General features: G+C 38.7%; 1 long non-coding RNA gene across 1 annotated transcript in view; it reads right to left on the reverse strand.

The window, feature by feature from the left end:
* LOC141993419 (uncharacterized) overlaps positions 1-18,726 on the reverse strand; it is a 30,017-nt gene extending 11,291 nt beyond the window's left edge. The window contains exon 1 of the long non-coding RNA XR_012640850.1: positions 18,664-18,726. This is a non-coding gene — a long non-coding RNA (uncharacterized LOC141993419). The remainder of the gene's footprint in view (positions 1-18,663) is intronic.
* Positions 18,727-19,462: the final 736 nt, after the last annotated feature.

A 19,462-nucleotide genomic window follows, 5' to 3' on the forward strand; every position in this document is an offset into this window, starting at 1 on the left:
AAAAGCTAGAGAACCATTGTTTTAACATGAAGTGTCAGGACCCTGGAATTTTTACTGACTACAGAATATTCTTTGGATCTGACATGGTTTGCTGTTCGGGGAAAACATCCTTTGGATTCCTGTGGCCGTCTCCTGCCTCAGGTCATGAGGGTGTGGTGTTCATAAGAAGGAGCTTTCTTTCTCCCCATTCCCCCACTTTTCTGGCTCCTCACTCACACTCACATGGTCAGTTCTGCATGACCAGGAATAGACTGACACATCTGCCACTTTTCTGATCTATTAAATCATTCTGAAAATGCATTTGTATCTAATTAGAGTTCATTTTTGGCTGTCTTCCATGCTTGCATTGGTTTATTTCCATATAGTGAGATTTCAGGGTTGTTTGTTACTGCTTATATCTCATGTCCTGACTAGACAGCCACATTATGTTCCTCAAGTATCCCTGTTAATAACTGTGGTTTGACCTATGAACTTAATTTGCTGACAAATTTATCTTGGGATAGTGGATAGCCCTTCCCGGTGAATGGGTTATATGACTAAAAATGGAGTGTAGAATAATTGTTTCCCAGCTGCTCAAGAGGTAAGGCACTTGTTTACAAAAAGCCGGACAGCGTAAACTTGATCATGGACCTAGGCAGGCCTGATTTCATGTAAAACAGACCTCTTAATTTTAGAGAGGGCACAGAAAAGCCATGCCCCTTGGTTGGGTTTGTATTTCCAGTGTCACCAAGGTGCTTCATCAAATATTATTCATCAAGGGGGGCATTTGAGCATCTGTGTAGGGACCATTTAGTTTATAGATAGGCCAGATCCACAGAGTTTGAATACAGTTCTACACTTTCACAAAGTTTGAGGGTATTCTGGTCTGGGGTTTTGAGTTAAGTCCATTTCTAATTTAGTTTAGTTCATGGAGCATGAACCATCTTCCTGTACTAGCTAACTGTCTCTTATTATTCCAGCATTTCTTTTACTATTAGTCATGTCTCAACCTCTCATTCTCCATGTGACAATGTCACTTCAGGCATATGCAGAAACCTTGAAACTGAAAATCATCTGGTTTCATAATATTAAACAATGTTAAGAAACAAATGGAAATTAAACAGGGTAACAAGATAGTCACATATATATTGTCCAATAATTTATATTGCAATTTAAATCCTTCTTCTGTTAAATTATTTAAATCATTAAATATATTATATCCATTTGGACAACATAGTTGCTTTGGAAATTATTAGTACCACTTGCATGAAACATTCCTTTGTATAATTAGAGTTTTTAATATGATTTCTGGTATGCTGTATAAACGAATAATACCTTATCAGCTATGGCGAATTATCATTTTAACTCAGGATTATGAAAGCATGTAAAATTATGCATGTTCAACAATGAAAGTTCCAGGAATAGGCATTACATTTACAACTCATTAAGAGTTAATGACTGTTACGTCCTGAGATTTTATGGAAAACTGGGATATTATGATCCCAAGCTTCCTTTGAAAGTTCATAAATGATTTTATTTTAGAATTAACTGAACAAAATAGCTTTTGACTTTATGAAGCTACCAGCATTGTTGGCATTCCAATGTTATGAGTCCTACAGCTGGATTAGATCAATTAGCCCACAAACAGAACATTAAACAAGCTTTTGCTAATATTAGTTCACACAGTTGAATTCTGTTACAAAATAAATATTCGAAGGGCAAACAGCAACACATTTTGAATTTCCTTGTAGATATTGAGTCTGAAGCTGGAATTTGAAGCGTAAAACATTTAATAGTGTAACCAGTTCATCCTGCTCATTTTCCTGAAGCTCTATTAACAGTTTATTTTTCCTTTCTCATATCCTTTCCTAGTTATGATTTGTTTAACTTCAGTTATATCATATACAACCAACACTTCATAGAGCTGTGGTGGAATGGGGGAGGATGACAGATATTTTGTAACATTAAAATAATTGTAGTTGTATTAAAATCATGACAGGTAGCTTATGTATTAGCAATTTTTAAAATGTTGCACTTTAAATGATATTAAACATGATAATGCTGCAAACCCACATTTGCACCCCAAGTTATTATTGTCTTGGTTTACAGACAAGCACATGGAGCCAGCCAACTGATGGTTGCACAAGGGAGTGAGAGAGGGCATGGATCCTCTACCCTATGCTTGTTCACCCTGTACAGGGCCCAAGCACAATGGATGAGATCTAGCTTCTCTTAAAATACATGAGAAAATTACCACTAACTTAAGAGGGAGCAAAATTGGGCCCAATGGGAGCCATTAAGCTGAAGTCCAACAACTCTGCAGGGCTAAATCTACAGACAGCATGAGGAGAGGTGAGGGGATTGCATGACCACAATTTGGCCCATACACTCCTAAGACCTTCATATTCATCCTCTGCCCAAACCAATTGACACCGATTGTTTGAATGGGGACTGCATGATTGAGGCCTTTAATATTACCTTTTACTTTACAACAGGAAACTGGAGCAATACAGAGTTTTTCAGGATGCCCTTTCCCCCCTTCAATATTAATGTCCTGACTTACATTTCAGTGACTTTTAATCAGACTTACTATGGTTGAGATGCAAAATGTTGTCTTTGTCCTTAAGACCATGACAGAGAATATTATCTGCATTCAGATGCCTACTGGTTTGTGGTATTTCAATAATAAAACAGCAGGACTGAAGGCTCATGATGAGAAATCTGACTAATTACCTGTTAGATGATAGATGGTTGTAACTCGGCAGTGCCAGTCACTGAAAACAAAACACTTCTAGATATCAATCAGCTTCCTGACAAATTCAATTTCCATCACATTCAGTGGACAATAAATGTGAATTTTACCTCTGCAGCTACATAGCTTTGACTTTTAACTTTCAAATATGCATAATGATATTTTAATAAAGTAGAGATTTTTTAAAGTAAATTACTATTTAAATACCTGACATATTCATATTTCAAGCTTAAAGCTGGTAGAAATAATTAACATTGCAAATCTGTCTTGTGTTCTACTGCAGAGGGCAAGGTATAGCAGTTTTTTCTGTTTTCTCAGTATATTTTCATTTAAGGCAAATTATTCACAACAACTTTAATGGATATATTCACTCTCTCCAATTTCTTTTTTATTTTGTTGTAAATGAGTTGGGTTCACATTCTGTATCTGATTCAAAAGGCAAAATGTCCAATTAACACCATCACATACCAGCATGTGGGCAGAGTTAAAACAAAGAGGGACTGAAGCATGGAAATAGAGCATGGGCTTGAAAAAACACCTCTCCTCTTTTTTTCTTTTTCTTTTTCTTTTCTTTTTTCTTTTATTCTTTTAAGGACTGGTTGCATTGTCAGGCTTGTCCAGCTGAAAACAAAGTGCCTGATTCTCATCCCATTTGCACTGGTGTGAATCAGGAGAAGCCAATGAAATTAAACCAGTGTAAAACATAGGTAAGTGAGATCTGAACCATGCCCTACAGGTCACCATTTTGTTGCATTAGGGACAGTAAAATGAAAGTTCTGGGAGGGAAAAAACTTTCTTTAATATCCACCCAAACTTTTTTTATAATTATATGTATTATAGTAGCACCTTGTGGCTCCAGTCACGGCCCCATTGTACTTGACACTGTACATGCACATAAAAAACAAAACAGTCCCTGCCCCAAAGACCTTATACTCTTTGCATGTGGAGAGAGACACGTGGGTGGACAAAGCAGACAAATGGGTGGACAAGGTACAAGTGAAATAATTATGTTTGGTGTAGTGAGTACCAGTGTCAAAACATCGACAGTGAAGTGCAAGCAAAGCTTGGTCTCAGTCTATGGTTGCAGTGTTGTATATCTGTTATTCTCTTTTACGATGTACTACAGATATATTCCATGCATATAAATGTCACATATACGTCTTTTTAAAAAATCTAGACTGTGGCCCTTATGTGGCAGATATTCCTAGCTGATCAAGTGTGATCCGAAGGGGAGCTGTATTAGGTGACCAACCTACTCAGCTGTGTATGAGCTGTGGGAAGCTTTGTCCTGTGCAAATAAGATAATTCTCAAGTGAGTAGCATCAGGGACCTGCTTGTTTCTAAGCATATTGAGGGGAAAGATGGAAGCAGTGGTGTGAGAGTTTGGGGAGGGTTCCCAGCAGCAGGGGGACACACTTGGCATTTATTTATTTCCAAAGCAACTCTTACCCTTTTCATTTCTCCACTGCTGGAAATCAGCCTCATGCCTTACCCTGAACTCCCCACATGACTTTCATCTCTGCTTCTGGTTCTCCAGCCATCTCTTGGGCTATGAATGAGAAAGTGGTGGGTCAACCACCTGGACCATCTGACTGCAGAGTCAGAGTGGGCAGTAGTGTGAAATCAGGCCATTGGCAGTTGGCAGACAAGTAGGAAATTGGAAGGAATCAACCCATGGGCAGAAGTCAGGTTTGGATTCAGGAAGATGAGCCCCAGAAGTTGTGGGAAGAGAATTATTTGGTGCATTAAGAGTTAAAATAAGTAACATTCACTTAGTAAGTCCTAGCCATTTTACCTGAGGATGTTGGGTCATACGCATGTCAGGGTCCAAATTAGCTTGTTGAACCATAATCAGAGCATGATTAGCCAGATTTAAGAGTGGGCCACCAGCAACAATCAGCCCTAAGCCCTGATCCCACCCACATTGTATTCAGTGGCAAAACTTCCATAGACATCAGTGGTGCAGGAGCAGGGGCCCTAATGCATAGCACACCCAACAGATTAGGGCCCGTGGAGCTCAATTAAACACAACTTGCTGACTTCCCATAATGTTGCATGCTACCAACATGTATGGATCGCTTTTGGCTGCCTGATGTTAAGTTTGGTGTAAATGATTTTGCAATAGGAGTTATAGACAATTTGCCCTTCAAACCACATCTTTATCTGTATCTGCAGCCTAACATTTTGCAAGTAGATGTTCTTTTCCAATTTCTTTTCTGTCTTTTCTGAATTTTCCAGGACCATTTCTACTTTCCTTTGAGAAAGATCCGTTATTAGAACGACAAGAGCTTGTCTCTTTTGCGTATACTTTCTTGCTACTACACTAGTAGGCATCAATCTATGCAGGAAATGAGGGGTTTAGTACATCAATGAAACGGGAGATCCCCAAGTAAAGATTACTAAAGACTAGGTCACTACATACTACAGATATCCCTTAAAAAATAACAGTGGTTCCATTAACGAAATGTTTCCTTTTCTAGTATCATTACTAAACTTTATTAGATGCTTATTTCTAGTTTTCATTCTTCTTGTTAGGCACTTTTTTATTAAAAACATTCTTGACTGAACTGTGCCATTAAAATTGCTGCATGCAAAAGGTCAGTACTTCTAGGCTTTTTTTAAGGGAGCATAACATTAAAGGATTCAAAAGAAAGAAAGTATGTCCCTTTAAAAGGCCAAAAGGTCATTTATCATTTTAAATGGAGTGACAACACACTAAGGATATATTCTTCCATTGCTTTGCAGATTGAATTTCCATTGATTTCACTAAGAGGTCTACGTGTGAAACAGCTGTAGAATCATGAATCAGACCCTACATGGCAAGCAAAGACATTCTATTTTTACAGAATGTGCCATACCAATGCAGCTGTTATTTAATTACAGTTTTACAAGAACAGTAAATAAAAAGCCAAATGTCCTTTATTTTCAATAAATGAAACACACGTAAGACTCTAATTGAATAAAATGTCATTTCCAATATATTTTCATGTGATATGGTTGCAAATGTCCAATTTTTAGCCTCAGTGCACAAAAATGATAAGGTCAGAACCTGAAACATGGTGAAGTTATTGGCCCTGTTCTATGCTACCTTGTAAAAGCTTCTTCCACATGATATATGCTCTATCGTGCAAGAAGAATTGGTTACCAAATTATGTAAATTACTAAAAAAGTATGTAGATGATAAAATGGTGGCAGCTTTAATGGTAGCCATTGGTTTCTTTGGCCATTGGTTGTGCCATCACTGTGCACTCAAAGCTCCCATTGACTTCATGAGGAGAAGATATGAGTCCTTAAATTGTGACCAAATCAGATTTTCATGTTAAAAGAGACTATATATTCCAATTTTACTTGGAGAATCACAGTTTTTTATATGAGGTCTCAGTTTCCCAAGAATTTCTTCTGGAACTCTGGACATCTGCTTTTTCATTTCATCAGTCTAAACATTGGGCTTTTTATAATATGGGATGGTAGACAAATTTGCTTTGTGTTTAACAAGAACAAATAGCACAGTGGAACATTGGTCAGTCTCATGAAAAGTGTTGCAAGTAGAGAGAAAAAAAGTTCAATAAACATAGGCACTATCAATATTGTTCTTTTGCTTAAAATGAATATTAATGACAATTGTTCAGTGTTTCATGATATACTAATTCAGAGCATTATCTTCCACTTCGAGAAATATTCATGTGTCAAAGAGAAAATCTTCCATTTTGAGAAATATTCATGTGTCACTGTAGAGCTGGAAGCAGAAGGTAGCAGCTCTAGCACACATTACATATAACTATTCAAATATTTTATGGCCCTGAAAGTTGTTGCACATAAGTGTTTTCTTAATTTGAAAATTTGGTCAACTTCTTACATGTACTCATGGCCTGGAAAAATTTATGACCCATAGTTAGGTACAAAAAGATGTAATTCATTCCTCTTCACAGGCCCAGCACAAGGCCTATGTAATGTCTAAGCCCCCCTTAGAGCTCAAGTTAGGACTTATCATGTAATGGCTAAATCACATTTGAACCATACAGTTAACCTCAATCAGCTCACCCAACTTGTCCCTACCTATGCTGACAGCAAAGTCGTGTTTAACACCATGTTTAAAGAAATCTCTGTAACTGTTTATTGCAATGCTTGATAGCAACAACTACTACATTAAATGTTGCTGTTTCTCTCCCCACAATTACGTTTTCCTTTTCTATTTTTTACATTCCACCGGGACCAGTAGGCTGCTTCCCTTTAAACAAGGATCAAATCAATAAACTAGGAGAGGGTGAGTTACCCTGCACTTCTCCCTCCAATGTTAGCAGAGACATATTAGTTCTATGATCATAGAATCATAGAATATCAGGGTTGGAAGGGACCTCAGGAGGTCATCTAGTCCAACCCCCTGCTCAAAGAAGGACCAATCCCCAACTAAATCATCCCAGCAAGGGCTTTGTAAAGCCTGACCTTAAAAAATCCTAAGGAAGGAAATTCCACCGCCTCCCTAGGTAACGCATTCCAGTGCTTCACCACCCTCCTAGTGAAAAAGTTTTTCCTAATATCCAACCTAAACCTTCCCCACTGCAACTTGAGACCATTACTCCTTGTTCTGTCATCTGCTACCACTGAGAACAGTCTAGATCCATCCTCTTTGGAACCCCCTTTCAGGTAGTTGAAAGCAGCTATCAAATCCCCCTTCATTCTTCTCTTCTGCAGACTAAACAATCCCAGTTCCCTCAGCCTCTCCTCATAAGTCATGTGTTCCAGTCCCGTAATCATTTTTGTTGCCCTCCACTGGACGTTTTCCAATTTTTCCACATCTTTCTTGTAGTGTGGGGCCCAAAACTGAACACAGTACTCCAGATGAGGCCTCACCAATGTCGAATAGAGGGGAACGATCACGTCCCTCGATCTGCTGGCAATACCCCTACTTATACAGCCCAGAATGCCATTGGCCTTCTTGGCAACAAGGGCACACTGTTGACTCATATCCAGCTTCTCGTCCACTGTAACCCCTAGGTCCTTTTCTGAAGAACTGCTGCCTAGCCATTCAGTCCCTAGTCTGTAGCGGTGCATGGGATTCTTCCTTCCTAAGTGCAGGACTCTGCACTTGTCCTTGTTGAACGTCATCAGATTTCTTTTGGCCCAATCCTCTAATTTGTCTAGGTCCCTCTATATCCTATCCCTACGCTCCAGCATATCTACCTCTCCTCCCAGTTTAGTGTCATCTGCAAACTTGCTGAGGGTGCAATCCACGCCTTCCTCCGGATCATTAATTAAGATATTGAATAAAAACGGCCCCAGGACCGAACCCTGGTGCACTGCACTTGATACCGGCTGCCAGCTAGACATGGAGCCATTGATCACTACCCGTTGAGCCCGACAATCTAGCCAGCTTTCTATCCACCTTATAGTCCATTCATCCAGCCCATACTTCTTTAACTTGCAGGCAAGAATATTGTGGGAAACTGTGTCAAAAGCTTTGCTAAAGTCAAGGAACAACACGTCCACTGCTTTCCCCTCATCCACAGAGCCAGTTATCTCGTCATAGAAGGCAATTAGATTAGATTAGATTAGGCATGACTTGCCCTTGGTGAATCCATGATGACTGTTCCTGATCACTTTCCTCTTCTCTAAGTGCTTCAGAATTGATTCCTTGAGGACCTGCTCCATGATTTTTCCAGGGACTGAGGTGAGGCTGACTGGCCTGTAGTTCCCAGGATCCTCCTTCTTCCCTTTTTTAAAGATGGGCACTACATTAGCCTTTTTCCAGTCGTCCGGGACCTCCCCCGATCGCCATGAGTTTTCAAAGATAATGGCCAATGGCTCTGCAATCACATCCACTAACTCCTTTAGCACTCTCGGATGCAGCGCATCTGTCCCCATGGACTTGTGCTCATCCAGCTTTTCTAAATAGTCCCGAACCACTTCTTTCTCCACAGAGGGCTGGTCACCTCCTCCCCAAGCTGTCCTGCCCAGTGCAGTAGTCTGGGAGCTGACCTTTTTCGTGAAGACAGAGGCAAAAAAAGCATTGAGTACATTAGCTTTTTCCACATCCTCTGTCACTAGGTTACCTCCCTCATTCAGTAAGGGGCCCACACTTTCCTTGACTTTCTTCTTGTTGCTAACATACCTGAAGAAACCCTTCTTGTTACTCTTAACATCTCTTGCTTGGTGCAACTCCAGGTGTGATTTGGCCTCCCTGATTTCACTCCTGCATGCCCGAGCAATATTTTTATACTCTTCCCTGGTCATTTGTCCAATCTTCCACTTCTTGTAAGCTTCTTTTTTGTGTTTAAGATCACCGAGGATTTCACTGTTAAGCCAAGCTGGTCACCTGACATATTTACTGTTCTTTCTACGCACCTCAATAAGGATTCTTTAAAATACAACCAGCTCTCCTGGACTCCTTTCCCCCTCATGTTATTCTCCCAGGGGATCCTGCCCATCAGTTCCCTGAGGGTCTCAAAGTCTGCTTTTCTGAAGCCCAGGGTCCGTATTCTGCTGCTCTCCTTTCTTCCTTGTGTCAGGATCCTGAACTCAACCATCTCATGGTCACTGCCTCCCAGGTTCCCATCCACTTTTGCTTCCCCTACTAATTCTTCCCGGTTTGTGAGCAGCAGGTCAGGAAGAGCTCTGCCCCTAGTTGGTTCCTCCAGCACTTGCACCAGGAACTTGTCCCCTACACTTTCCAAATACTTTCTGGATTGTCTGTGCACCGCTGTATTGCTCTCCCAGCAGATATCAGGGTGATTGAAGTCTCCCATGAGAACTAGGGCCTGAGATCTAGTAACTTCCATTAGTTGCCAGAAGAAAGCCTCATTCACCTCATCCCCCTGGTCCGGTGGTCTATAGCAGACTCCCACCACGACATCATCCTTGTTGCTCACACTTCTAAACTTAATCCAGAGACTCTCAGGTTTTTCTGCAGTTTCATACCGGAGCTCTGAGCAGTCATACTGCTCTCTTACATACAATGCAACTCCCCCACCTTTTCTGCCCTGCCTGTCCTTCCTGAAGAGTTTATATCCGTCCATGACAGTACTCCAGTCATGTGAGTTATCCCACCAAGTCTCTGTTATTCCAATCACATCATAATTCCTTGACTGTGCCAGGACTTCCAGTTCTCCCTGCTTGTTTCCCAGGCTTCTTGCATTTGTGTGTGATAACTTCAATCTACACCAACCTGAGAATCAAAAATTCAAAGTCCATTTCTAAACCTCATTTTCCTGTCTACTCTAAATTGTGGCCGCTATGTCATTAAGAAACCTATAATTACCTTAATTATAATCCATTATCTCAAGTTGCCAGTACATCTCATATTATCAGGATTAGTCCAATAAAAAGGAAAATCTCTGGTTTACTGCATATTTTAAAGGACACAACTTTGTAAAGAATTATGCACTGTGGCCTTACATTGTGAATTAAGGTAGGAGAACATTATAAAGGTTGTTTGTTCATTTTATATTATAATATATTAAATAATATTAGAATACTTTGCACCGATGAACTAAGGATTTCAATGTGCTTTCCACACATTAGTTTGTCCTCACAACATCTTTGCCAAATTGGTTATTATCCCCATCATCCCCATAAGGAAACTAAGAAACAGAAAAATTAGGGACCCAAATTTGTATGAGGTTGAGCACCATCAATTGACAGTTGAGGATGCTCACAACATCTCAGAAGGTGCTCAGCAGCTAGCAGAATGAGGCCAAATTGCCTTGCTCAAGCTCAGATAGGAAGTCTGTAACAGAACAGAGCATAGAATTTAGATCTTCTGACTCCTGCTCCTGACAGGATAATCCAACCCCTCCATTATCTTGTATAATAATGAGCTCAGTGAATATCCTCCAGAGCCACATTTATTTTTTTTCCAGAAAGTCCTTCGGCGTATCCTCCCAGATCTGTAGATACAACAAATCCTGATCAGTTTTATTGACAGTTTTCCAGGACTGATGTAAATATGATAAACTCTAAGATCCTACTGCACCATAGAAAATATTAATCAGTACTGCATGTGTCTCATGCATTTAATATGCTCTAGACTAGCTAAATGACACATGTTTATTGTGGTGGAGTAAATTTTTTTATAAAATGTAAACTTTACAAGCCATCAGACTATGTAGTAATAAGTGGGGGAAGAGGGAAAGACATAAAGGTGAGCATTGCACACTGGTTATATATATTTTCAGTGAACTTTTAACTAAATCCTTGGGGAGTGATGGGGAGGGGTGAGTAACCAGAAGGCTGTTTTCCTCTATATCACAAGATCAAATACAGGTTAGAGGTGACAAAAAGTTATCATCTGATGGCTCTTTGTTGGCATGCTTGAAATGCATGGTGGCTCCTGTCCAAGTGGACAAGTAGACATCACCTGTGGAAAAGTAGACCTCACCAACTCCATCAAAACAATGAGCACTAGTTGGTAGCTTGGCTGGAAGCTTTAACAGAGAAACCAGTGACCTGAGCATGTGAATTGAACTACCATCCCTAAAAGAGGACTTCCAGTTCAGCGATAAGACTAGCAGAGTGGAGAAGCTCTCACTGTCTGAGCTGTTATGTATATAAGGCCTGATACAAAGTCAATCCGAAGACCCAGTGTCCTCAATGGGCTTTGAATAAAACACTTACAGAGTGCACAAGAAACCTGATAAGTGTCACTGTATTCATCCACAAACTCAATAACTTTCCCCAAAAAAACAAACAAAACCTGCAGTCTCACTCTCTTCTCACAAAGGATTTAATATCAGAGTACTACAATGAAGGTCTCATGTTACTAAAATGTAATTACTTTAAAAAAATATTCTACAGTATATTTGCTAGCACGCTATGAATTATTAACACAAATAATTAAAACTAACATATGGTTGTAAAAATAAATTAAAGTACATTTTGTTATGCAGATTTTTATGGTGTTCACTTGATTACTCACTAATTTGCAAAATGTGGTAATCTGTAATAGGCATCCCAGTTATTAGTGAAATCATACTATACTGTAGTCTCCAGTGCTGACAAACTCATGTGTTCCACCAGCAATAAGTACCCCTTTAAAAAAAATCAGAAAAAATAAATAAAGGGCCTGATTCTCATTTGCACCAAGACCCATTTACACCATTCTTGCAGTTCAAAGGGGCTCAAAGTTGGTGTAAAATGGCCTTTACACTCCTGAGATCCCATAAATGGGCCTTACTATAAATGAGAAACAGGCCCAGATCACTGCAGGATTTTTAGCAGCTATTTTATATTTTAGTATCTTGCATTAAAGTCAGTGGGAGTATTTAAAAAAAGAAAAAAACAGGCTATTTATTTAGGTACCTAGGTGAGTATCTAAGAGCCTAAACTTTGGCTCCCATTTTTGAAAATCTTGGCTACTGTGTATATGCAATCATAGTAAACTGGAACAGATGTAAGGGTTATCAATAAATAGTTGTCACGTCCTCTTGAGTTAAAATCAGGAGATTGCGAATGATTCACTTACATGAAAGACAAAGAATGCTACTAAACAAAATATCATGTCTAAAAAATACTCATTTTAGTCATTTAATAAATATATTTACATTTTTTTAAATCCTAAAATATTTATGATAGACTATAACAGCTGCCAAGTCCAAAGTTTCTGTCAACAACTCTGCAAATTCTCTGTCCCTTGAAATAGAGTTTTGTTTTGTAGATCTTAGTTTTTTAATTAATATGATACAAGCAAATACTTACAAATAACAGCTTAGACCCACACTGAGGATTGATCTCTACCCAACAAAGAATGAAAAGTTCACCTTTAAGTCACCTGTTGAGCTCAGGTACCAAAGAGGAATCACTTCTTTTTCATCAACTCTAGAATAGTCTATGTGCACTCGCGGGCTTGATCCAAACCCCATTAAAGTCTGTGGAAAGGCTTTATAGTCCCCATGTAAGCTGCAATGCCCAGGCGCTGTAGAGTATGTTATATACAATATATCACCATTCCCCTTAATTATGAGGATTTTAGTCAGACGCATGACATAAATGGGCCTATCCTGCATTCCTTACTCAGGCAAAACTCCCCTTGAAGACAAGGGGAGTTTTTCCAGTGTAAAGGAAGCAGCATCTGGCCTTTTATGTAATCCTTTACGTGTGGAAATTTATTTTGGGGTGAAGAAATAATACATGTATTATGGGACATTCAAACAGTTGCTGAGTAAAATTATTGATTGTCAATGCGGTGCTGAGATACTAATTTATAGAATTAACTAATAAGATGGCGTCATGTATAATTGTATTCATTTGGTCATTGCCTTTCATAAATCTCTACAAATTTACATCACCATGTGTTGGAGCAAAACTAGCTAATATTTATAATGTTTCATTATTTTGGACTACTTGGAATAAAATCTATGGACTTATATAAAATCCAGCTCGATATGTCAGGAATACAGAGTCCACTTGCAGGATTTATAGTAGGACACAAAACGCAAGCAGGCACAATACAAAACAGTAATTGCAAGCTACAAACAGCTGTATGGCATTTATTCAAAATACTTTTACATTTAGCACACTTATCATGTGGAACTTGGAACTAGATCGGTGTTTGGGGATGGCAGATATGAAATTATGTTTCTTTACTAGAATTTCAGGAATGTATACAGGACTGAATTATGAAATCCTTGCTCTGCCCTTATACAGGTAAAAATATTATTGAAATCTAATATCAGAGTACTACAATGAAGATCTGAGGAAGTTCTTCAGAAGTTTGTCTATAGATAATATATCTAAAAGTTATATTTAGAAAAGACAGTGAACCAGTCAAACTGTCATTGAATAGCTTTCATACCAGAAATGAGTTGTTTACAACCTTTTAGTACAGTTGTGTTTGCCTCTCAATATTTTGTAGTGTACTACCAGGAACACAAAGAGCATGTATACTTATGACTATTGTTATAAGTTAGAATCCAAATACTGGGCTAACAGTGAAACACTTTCCTTATAATTGGTGTGACTTTTTTTAAATATGTGTCCAAGCTTTCTACAGAGTCAGTGGAAGTTTTGCCAGAGTTTGGAATGAGGGATATGGCCCTCACTATGTGACTACTAAAAACACTGTACAATATTGTATTGTTATGGTTTTAAAATTCAATGTTCTACTGGACTTCTTAAATATATAGTGGAACCTAATTGTACCGAATACCTAAATAATGAATCTCCATTTATAGAGGAGTAGGTTAAAAGTCTTAAATACTTTCAATATACACTGCATATGAAAATTAAAATTCCAGTTATGGTGAACTTCTACATATAGTGAAGTTCTTCTGTTAAAACAAAAATGAACCAAAATGGGCACTAATGTACTGCAGATAATAAATATCATCAGTATGAGAACTATCATGGAAAAACAGAGTCTGATCCTGCTCTCACTGAAATCTTCCAATGACTCCAATGGGAACAGGATCAGCTCCATACCCAGCACACCCCAATAGAAATATTCAAATTACTATAAAAGTTTTATTGAATGTGACATCTCATAACACAAAGCACCAACTGCACAAACGGTTCCCAATATTATCAGGGAATTATTTCATTCTATTTGGAAAAGACATACATAAAGGAATGTTTTTCTCACATGTGCTAATCCTTGGCAAATATGAAAGGTGTGGAAATCTGGTCAATTTTCAACTTGTAGTCATATGGCTGACCGGGGCATCATACTGGAAATGACTGTTAGTTGGCTGCCACTTTTTATTTAGTATATATTCAAAGACACCTTTTGTGAGCCAAAGATATATATTTTTTGCAAGATGAATCAATAAACTTAAAACCATTACAAGAAATTAACCTATTTTAAGTAGCATGTAAATAATGTTATGTAAATAAAACAAAAAACAAAAAAACAAAACAGACAAAAATGCTGTATCTGTGCAGTTAATTGTACTGGGTCTGTAATTTACTATTCATGTAGGGCTTGATCCAACTCCCACTGAAGTCAACAGAAGTCTCCCCACTGATTTCAATGGGAGCTGGATCAAGCTCTTATTTCAGAGTTCATGCATTTTACTAGCTTAATACAGTTACATGCTTTGCAAATCTTTTTTCCATTGCTGCTCATGGAGACATTCAACAATTTGCTGAGAAGAATAATTATGTGAGAAAGCACAAACCACATTACATAAACATTAAATATACCCTTGTGACTACCACAAATATTTGAAAAAAATATAGTCCAACTCTGGAAAGACAGATTTCTTTTTGTTTCAAAATTTAAACTAAGCATTGCAAGCAAATTAATTGGATAGGTTCTGAATTATAATACCAGTGATATTCAGCATAGTAAAAGTTTTACAAGCAGACTGTTGTGAATAAAAATAAATAACCAAGTCCAGACTGATTTTATGACTGCCAGTAAAAGCATTTTAAGTATATAACAATGCTTTACTCACACGAAAGGTGATCCCTTTTGTTTAAATTGGGACACTAGAATGATATAGGTAATAGTTTGTATTGTAACTCTCTGCGCTAAACCCAAAATGCCAGTCTAAAACCTTCAGTCTTTTGAATACTTTAGTTTTCCACAAACTGTAAGTTCAAGACAAGGATACACAATTTAGCATGATTAATTAAATAAATATTATGTAGATACAAATAGCATCTTAAATTATATGATGTACATAATATGGAGTGTTTATAAATTACTGGTATAACATTTTGTATGTGATGCCTATATCTGACTGGTACAGTAAAGTTGGTGGAAACATATTGATATGCAATCCTTATATCATGTATGATTGGCTTTAACATATTTATTAAATGATAATTCTTTTAAATAATAAATGGAACTACACCTGCTCTGTTAAGACTGTTCCAAAATGTGCAATATTTTTTTCATCTAAAAGCCCACCCTTCCTTACGCAGCTTAGTGCCTGATCCTTGTACTTAGGCCATTCAAATGTCAAACAAAACATGGTATTTTAAAGCAGAATACTTCTTGTTACACAGAAAACCTCTGTCCAGACACATGTTCTACTTCCCTGGCTTGTAAATATGAATTATGAATCAAGTGTATTTCTAATATGTGACCAGTTTGAGATTACCACTGGACAACAATCTCTGAGGGGGTTCAGTCACCAGGCTTATTCCATTTGTTTCTGTGAACAGTGAATGTTCGCAAAATCTACTCAAAATAAGATGAAGGAGGAGATATACCGAAATGTTTGTATGTTTTTTCTCAAATCAGAAGTGAATATCCATATGCTTCTGCTGTTGTTGGAAATCTCAGCCTTACACCATCATAGTTTAAATTTTCTGACTGGATGTTAAACCTCTGAAATGTCATTCATTTGCCCTAGAAAGTGCAGATTTGAATACATGTTCACTTCTGCACAAACTTGAAGAACTTTATGAATAAAATGAACTATTCCCATAGTTTCTGAACCCTGGTCTTGCATTTAGGTAGTGACTTTTGAAGGTATAGCTCAATACTGAACTGATGAGGAAAAAAAGCTGACAGCAAGGCATGGTTTTGCATTTCTGTCAGTTTTATTTGGAATTATATCCAGCTTGGGAAAAGCAGCCAGCTACCCTTCAAATTAATGGTCAGATGATTTAGATTTATTAAATGTATAGCTGGAATCTTGTTTGTAAAATACATGTAAATAAGGAAAGGGGTTTGTGGGTGTGCCTATATTTTGCTAATGTGCACATTTTTCAAAGTTAATATTATTCATTCAGGACCAATAATTTACTAACAAAGTTATGATCTTAAAGCAAATTTGGCTACAACTCCAAATGGAATAACTATATTTAAATAAGAGGTCAAATTCTGTTCCCATTTAACTCAGTGGCCAAACTCTCATTGGCTTCAGCAGAGACAGACTAGCTATAGACGTTTTGCCTCAGTGACGAGTGCAGAATTGGGCCCATTTCTCAACCTGCTCTGGACACCTTTCCTCCATACTGCGAAGAGGGGCTGTCTGCTTATATTTATTTAGTCAGTGTACTACAGGACGGCGCACCTTAACAAATGCACCGCTCTCTATGAGCTGGGTAGCACATGTTCAACAAATGATTTATTAAAAAATGAACTGTTGTTTTCCCTTCCTTCTGACAGCAAATAAAAAAAAAAACCAACAAAAAACCGTCTCCAAAGTTGCCCGTGCCTTGTCATCTGAGTAAAGTCGTGCACAACTTCACAAGATAAACTTTGACAAACTCATAAAGCCGTGTGGAGTTTCGTTCTCCTTTTAACGCAGGACTTTAACTTGGCTGTAATGTATGCTTCATCCCCCAGACAGTTGGGAGATTGAGATTACTATAGCATGTCAAAGAATTTCAGTTAAACCCTTTAAGTAATACCAATGTTGGTATGTATATAGACACGCATACATAATTCATGTATGTATGTCTATATAAAATATTTAGTAATAAATAGATTGACACCCCCACAAAAAAATTCAGGCGCAGGATACGTCTTGAATAGCGTTTGGATATTTTCTCCTGATGGTGCAGCGCCTTTCTGATGGCTCGTTTATTAAGAGAGTTACACATTTTGCAATTAGGGAAATGTTAAAATAAGAAGAAACCACATCAAAGATACACAGTTGGATTTTGCGGAGCGAAAGTAAAAGCACATCACTCCCATTCTGCTCTTATCTTAAACCATGTGCAAATTCCATCTGTATTTTTAAAAGTGTAACCCTATTTGTTACCCCTTGTAAGTCTTTGGAGCTTTGCATTTGATGTACACAGCGCGTAACACTTCCAGCATTGCTAGAGAGTAAGAAAATAACACCACTTGTTAGCGTAACTGGGACACTAGTTTCACACACTTATTCGGTGCAAGGGCTTCTAAGAACGGAATTCATTAGAATGCAATTATTGCACGTATTTATAACCAGCACGAAGTGACAACGTGAAAGCTTTTCGAGAACCGTAAAGTGCCATGAACTTGAAGGTGCTAAACAACTACAAGGATCGGCTTCTCCATTGTGATTCTCAGTCCCCTTTCCTCCTGCTGCTCTTCTCTCCTGAACTTTGTAAAACTTTCAGACCTACAGGGTTAACTGTTTCTCTGTCAGTGGAATCACGAGGCTGGGTATCAGTTTACTCAGATAACGATAGGATCTAATTTATCCAATCCCCACTTACAACCCGTTTCCTACTAAGGTATGTCAGCCAAAGGGCAGCTATCCTCAGCAATTAATGTTCATTTTCTTAATTTAAAGAGATAGGGAGTAATTCAAATCCAACCTCATCTGAGTAATGGTGAATTGTATTAGGTCAGGGCTGTGCGTTGTGCTTTTAAAAAGAATTGACAAATGAATGTATAGGTGGCATTTTTGCTGTATCTGAATGATTTTAAAGGACAGATTTTTTAAAAAAGCGCAGGTTTTTCTTTTTTTGCAAAAATGGTTTTGATTCCTCGGATACCTGGACAGAGTGGCATCAGGGTGTGCTGTAGCTCACGAAGGCTTATGCTCAAATAAATTGGTTAGTCTCTAAGGTGCCACAAGTCCTCCTTCTCTTTTTGCGAATACAGACTAACACGGCTGTTACTCTGAAACCTATCAGGGTGTGTGTAACACTTAGGAGCCTTCATTGAACAAATCAACCCCGAATCATTATTGGATGTTCAAAAGTCCCCGTGTGGCAGCTGCATACTTTGTGTCGCTTGTTATGGTCTGATGTGTACTGAAAATTTAAAGATCAGACTCAAAACACAGCCTGGCTCCCCCCATAACAAAAAGTTGCTTTGCAGACGGCAGGGAATGGTATTAGTGCCATGGCTACTGCCTACGCCAGCGATGATTATTTGGTCTGTTTGCTCCCATTCAGAGTTAATACACGACAATAGTTTTACTCTGTGCTGCTTGACGTGAAACCACTGGGGCCGGGCAATTCTGCTCAAAACAAATAAAACGTCCACACACACACACAAGGAACAGCGAGCCGAGCTGTGCGAGTTTGCAATGGAGAAAAGCATCACTTACCAGGGCTGGATTCTAGGGCTCGGCAAACGCTGCCAGGAGGGATGAGAAGTGAAAAACTGAAAGGAAACGCAAAAGGCCGAAAGTTGGAAGAGGGGATTTCGGGCGGGTTGGGGGGGGGGGGAGAGGACGGTGAGTAGAGTCAGGGGGAAGCGCGAGCACAGCGCTCCTTGCTCTCCCTGGCCGCCACCAAAACAAAGATCCGGGAGCAAGGCTCTGCCAGATCTACACACACAGATCAACGGAGGGCCAAACCGCAGCGGCTCACTCACTCCAGCTAGCGGAAAGGGTTAACTCTCCCGCGGGTCAGGCTAGCCCCTGCCAAAGTTATTTTGTAAACAAATACGCCTAAAGGTAAAGGTTCGGGCGCTTTGCAAATAGCGAAGGGGCGAATGATTGAAAGTGGAATTTAGCATGCAAAATAATAGTCATTAATAAAAATATCGTTCCACTTGTCTGCATGTGGAAGCCACTTTCTCCCTGCTTCTGCCCTAAAATCGGGCGAATATTTTACTGTTCCCGACTTGGCAAGTCTGTTTCTGAAAAACGTGACTGTCTGAGACCAGGCGGAGTTTGGGATTAACAGGAAATACCCAGTCTAAATCAACTCGAGATGTGAATGAGGAAAGAGACAAAACTGCAATAGTCTTTACAAAGCACAAACATGGAGACCCAAGATTAAGAGGAGCTCAACAGTTTTCTTCAGAGTTAAATTAACCCGAAGTGTTTTCCTAGACATCTAACAATCACGTGACTCAGGTGTGTGGGCGTTCATTCGTGTATTTCCTCTTAAACGTCATTA

Source organism: Natator depressus, chromosome 9, assembly GCF_965152275.1.
Source record: "Natator depressus isolate rNatDep1 chromosome 9, rNatDep2.hap1, whole genome shotgun sequence".
In the NCBI taxonomy this organism is placed as follows: Eukaryota; Metazoa; Chordata; order Testudines; family Cheloniidae; genus Natator; species Natator depressus.